Raw genomic sequence first — 5,961 nt, forward strand, 5'->3', positions numbered from 1 at the left:
GATGGCCTTCTGGCCGGGTTCTGGCGTGACCCCTGGGGTTCCTGGGCCAGGCCCAGGGGGCAGACCTATGGATGTGCGGTGCCCGAAGCAAGTTTGCCGGGCGTTTTCCGGCTGATTCTCACGAACTTACTGCCTGAATCGGGATCGATATGGGCCGAACCCTCATGAGAATTGGCCGGCGTTGGGCAGCCCTGGGGACCGCCCTGTTCCCCATGGTCAAGGGCCCATTCTCACCCGGGGCATGTCGTGGCCACCTGGAAAACGTGCCGAGATGATGTGGCCCACCCGGGGGCCCCGGTGCAGGTTAGCTTTCCTGGAGCAGGGTTGAGGGAGGGGTGGTCGGGGGTCGTCCTCCGACTTTTTGGGCGGCTGGGGCGCCCGGGGACGGGACTGGCCTCTGTGGGGGAACGAATGTATCTCTCACTTGAAGGCTTGTACGCAGTTGTGAAAGGCACCGTTGGTGCCGGCATGGTCGGGGGACTCGTGGCATGGGACTCAGGGTTCCCCAGGTGGAGGCCCCGAAGGACAGGACCCTGGAAACGGATGGCTGAGAAAGCAGGCGAGGGTTTGGGCCTGGTCCTCGGGGCAGACCCAGCCCCATCTGCCAGCACCAGGGAGGGGACCCCCAGAGGCTGAGGAGTAGGAGGTTTCGGCCTCACCTGCGCCTGACTCTCAGAGGGCTTTTTGGCGGGGTTCAGACGTGACCCCTGGGTTTCCTGGGCCAGGCCCAGGGGCGGCCCTGCTGACGTGCGGCAACCGAAGCGAATTCCCTGGGTGTTTTCAGGCCGAATCTCAGGAGCGTTCTGCCCTAATTGGGATAGATTTGGGCAGAATGCTCGTGAGAATTGGCTGGCATTGGGCAGCCCTCGGGACCGCCCTGTTCCCCTTTCTTGCCCGGGGCATGTCACAGCCACCCGCAAAATGCACTGAGACGACGCGGCCGAGTCGGGGGCCCCGGAGCAGAGTTGAGGGAGGTGTGGTGCCCAGGCGTTGTCCTCCAACTTTTCAGGTGGCTGGGGCGCTGAGGGATGGGGCTGGCCTCTGGGGGGGAACGAATGTATCTCGAATTAATCATCAATGGCCAACAATTTGATCAACCGTGCCTTTGTAATAGGACCTCCATAACAACTCTAAATAATGAAGTCACAATGTTTCGGGTTTGTGGGTACTCCCAGCTGCCAAGGAGTGTGGGGTGGCACACCCCAATTCCACAGGGATAGAAGCACTTGAAACCCTTCTGGACCTCACCCTATGTGGCCCTTCCTTGGGCTATTTCTTTGTATCTTTACAGTAAGTCAGTAAGTGTGAATAAAGTGCTTCCCTGAGTTCCGTGCGCCATTCTTGCAAATTATCAAACCCAAGGAGGGGGTCATGGGGTCAAGGGAACCCCTGACTTATAGGTGGTGAGTCAGCAGGTGGTCCAGTTGTGCAACTGGCATTGAAAATGGGGGCAACCTGGTGGGATTGAGCCCTTGTGAGATCTGATACTAACTCCGGGTAGCTAGTGTCTGAATTGAATTAAATTATAGTGCATCCTGCCGGTGTCTGGAGATTTGGAGAATTGTTCCCTGTTTATGGAAAAAACACAAGCATTTCATGTCAGACATATGCTGAGTAAGAACCAAACTAAACAAAAACAGATGAATGAAATGTTCTGTGAGTAGAAACAGATCAGAGCAGTAAAGGGTCGAGGGTCTTAAGATACAACATAAAGGATTTTTGTTTGGTACAGAGACATGTGATTTAGATGTAGCATGGGAGCAAATTACTCTGGATTCTAACTAATTATCTTCAAGAATGTTCTTGGAGATCTTTGCTTTGACCAAATAAGACATGCTCCAACCTAAAGACAGAGGCAGGGATTAAATGAACCCAACCAATGCAAAGTTTCCACAATCTTAAGTCCTATTACTTTTAAAAATTTTAATCTATACCTATGGTTAAATGCTAATTTACAAGATAAAATTGTCAGTCAGTTCTTTTTCTCCTCAGCAGGTCTCACAGTGTTACGTGTGGATGGATCCACTCCATTATTCTTGACGGGGGTGCCTGCACTCAGTAAGAGAAGTCCTTATGTCTAAATGGAGTTTCAAGACACACTCCTTTGAAGCTTCTGAATATATATTCACGGCCAAAATAAATTTCTTATTTTTGAAAGAATTCATCAAATGCTAAAATTTCTAACACTTGACATTTTCAAGTCTGTTACTTTTTTTAAGAGCAGTTTTAGATATAATAGATTTATATTGAGTTTAAGTAAAATGCTATCTTCCTTACCAAACTCAAAAAATGTGTTCACTGGGTCTTCTGTGGGGTGTCACAAGAAATATTTCTGTGTCTTTAAAATTAATTTTTCCCTCTTTTCTCCCCATGAACCCATCCTCTATGATAATAAGTCTGGAATATGTTCGTTCTGTTTAGGGGGTACGAATGTAGCACTGACAAGCCATCCTCTGGTCCCAGGGCAACGATGTTGCTTGGCCCGGCTTCTCCTTTGGATTGTCTAATTTCCCTGCTTGACAACAGTGGTTCATTTTGCAATTCATGGTCACATTCAGCCTAATCTCTTTGTGCTCATCTCGTTATGTAAATATTGAAATCTGCAGAAATGACCCTCTGCGGCCTTTTGTGAATAAACTGGCAAAGAGCAGAGTAGATTTATTTTAGTCAAGCGATCCTGAAACCCATCACTTCCAGGAAGAGAAAAAGGGGCTGCAAACATTCCAGCTGTCCGTGGAACAGGAGCTCTCAGGGTCCACCATGCTCACACTCTTAATCGTACCACAGCAAGCCTGTGCATGGTCCAGGCAGAGGGGGCCTCCCCCTTGGAAAGCCAGCTCACTTACTATAAAATTCTTCCTTCACAACTAAAGAGTAGGCTCCCTGTATAGGTTTCATCTTGGGTCTAACCTATGGTTGGGCTGATTTTGAAGCTGGCTTCCTTCATCTCCTGGCTGACTTTGGTCTCTGGTCCTCATGGCGTAAGCTTTGTCGTTGGCTGCTGGGATCCCCTAGGCTTGTCTTCTCTGCCTCACTGTGGGCCCTCATGGGACTTCTAAGCTTGCTGAAACTGATTTGTCAGTTCCCAGAACCCCAGTCATTCTCCTGTCCTGTCTTTCCACTCCCTCCCACTGCTTCCCCAGCTCGGTGGTCATCATGCAAACTTTCCAACACGAGCCCTACCTTGGCTGGACTCTTCAGACGCCAGGGAGAAAACACAGGACAACACTGTCAGACCTCTAAGTCCCAGGAACAAACAGGAAAACTGTCTGGACTATCCCACCATGGCTGGAATTAGGAAGGCTAGCTGGAAACTTGCTTAAAGAGGTCTCCTAGACTCGCCTCCTCTAGCTGTGGGTTTTACTTACATATCTACTTACTTACTTAGAACTCCTGACAATCAGTACCGATAAAGAAATCTGTTTGAATTACCGTCCTGGAACCTCAAGAGCCACTTTTGAAGAAAAGGCCTCTGAGGTGGACCAGAAATGACAAAGGTGATGGAGGGGGCGAGTTTGCTTTTTCACCGGATGATTTTAGCTCTGAAAAGAAAAAGAAAATGAAAATTATTGAACAGCTCTGGTCTTACCCTATATCGTTATATATAAACTGTAACAAACTACCCATATAAACTCAGTGTATATATAGACACATACATAATGTGACTATGTCTTCTATGGATTATTATGTACAGTTCCTACTTGTAGATGACCGTACGTTGGACTAACAGCTGTGGAATGCATGCATGCTCAGGGGTGCACACACACACACACACACACACACACACGCCCACATATATAGACAGCTTTGAATTTACGGTGGTTCAACTTAACAGTTTTTTGACTTTGATGGTATGAAAGTGATCACATTCAGGAGAAGCTGTACTTGGAATTCTGAATCCGGATCTTGTCGGGCTAGCGATATGTGACACGCAGTAGGCAGACCCTCCCCTGGGACGGTGGGCAGTGGCAGCCGAGATTCCCGAGTCAACAGCTCACACACTGACAAGCATTCTGCACCCCAGCGACTATGCCGCTTGTCACTTTCTGTACAGTATTTAATACATTACACTAGACTGTCGACACTTTATTACAAACTAGGCTTTGTGTTCGATGATTTTGCACAACTGTAGGCTAATGTCAGTGCGCCAAGCACGTTTACGGTGGGTGAGACTACGCTAGGGTGTCTGGGAGGTTAGGTGCGTTAAAATGTGTTTTGATTTATGGTATTTTCAACTCATGATGAGTGTGTTAGGACACAGCCCCAAGGTAAGTAGAGGAAGAGCCTTATATACTCTATCAGTTAACCAATAATCGCAGGCTGCATTTACGTACACACACGTGCACACACACACACACACACACACACACGAAGTTAGTCAGAGACTTCACTGGGCATTCTCTACTTTCTACTCATCATCGCTTCCTTCTTTTTTGACAGAATCCTAATTAGCTTCTCCAGCCCGCTGAAGCCATGTTGCTACAAACGTCTCCATCCCTTGGTGCAGGGGTAAGACTTATTTTGTCTCGGTGGGGGGGCAGCTCCTTTCCTTTGCCCACAGTTGACTCTGGCATCCAAGCGTAAGGTGGGCAGCACAGAGCGCTCGTCTGAACACAGCTAGTAGCCTCAAGGCGGTGCTGCCTGATGCTGCTCGCAACAAGAAGGCACAAGAAGACAAACTGGCAAAGCCAAGAGACTCACTGTGGGGGCACTGGGCAGGTGCCCGTCACACTTCCGGTTAACAGAAGTATTTCCTCTTCTGTTTACGTGGCTGCGAGGCAAGGTTTCAGGTATATGGACCCCGGAGCGCCTTCATGGGTACGTGTGTCTTACTAAGTTCCTCCTCCTACCTCAGCCTTTACCTGTCATACCTGCAGAGCCATCCTTTAATATAAACACTTGCCATTTCATTTTCATTTTTATTTCTATTTTTAAAGATTTTATTTATTTATTTGACAGACAGAGATCACAAGTAGGCGGAGAGGCAGGCAGAGAGAGAGGAGGAAGCAGACTCCCTGCTGAGCAGAGAGCCCGATGCGGGGCTTGATCCCAGAACCCCGGGATCATGACCAGATCCGAAGGCAGAGGCTTTAACCCACTGAGCCACCCAGGTGCCCCTCATTTTCATTTTTAAAATGATTCCCCACCCAGTTCCCTGGGAGAAGACAACTAAGAACATTTAGCATGACATACACTGCTCTTTCCGACATTTACATGTTATTAATCTCCCCAGGAAAACTTTGCTATTTACTGGGTACTTGGACTTGTGGTGACTTTATTTTTTTTTAAATTTTTTAAGGTTTTGTTTATTTATTTGAGAGAGGGAGAGAGATAGAAAGCACAGGAGATTGGGGAGGGCCAGAGGGCCTTGCTGAGCAGGGAGCCTGACAGGGAGCTCAATCCCTGAACTCCTGGATCATGACCTGAGCTGAAGGCAGACGCTTAACTGACTGAGCCACCCAGGTGCTCCCCACTTGGGGCAACTTTAAAGCGTGGGCCATCTCAAACCCCACCACCCGCATCCATCCTCTTCTTCATCTGCCTGATTGCATGAACTCACTCTTCCCCTCCAGACCTGACTTCCCTTGTAGGCTGTCAGTGCTACTCCCTCCCCATCCTTCTCTCCTGTGACCATTCCACTTTGACAAGCAAGGTGCGCCGAAAATACTCATTTTTTCTGCCTTGAGCACGCATCATATCACAGTGCGGCAAAATGATGTTTGCGTATTTACTTCTCTTCCTAAGTGTGAACTCCTGGTGGGGAAGAATGATATTTTTCTTTTTCCCCTTAGGTCTGGCATATAGAATTGGCTCATTATTTTTGTTGATTTGTATTATACGGGAGTCCTTTTTGGCATTCATTTAATCAGTGGGGGGAAAAAAAGCAATTCCTGAAGGCTATCAACTTGTATCTAAGAGGATAATGCTGAAAGAGTTGAAAGAATAAAATTTAGTGTCCAC

Source organism: Meles meles, unplaced genomic scaffold, assembly GCF_922984935.1.
Source record: "Meles meles unplaced genomic scaffold, mMelMel3.1 paternal haplotype, whole genome shotgun sequence".
NCBI classification, from domain to species: Eukaryota; Metazoa; Chordata; class Mammalia; order Carnivora; family Mustelidae; genus Meles; species Meles meles.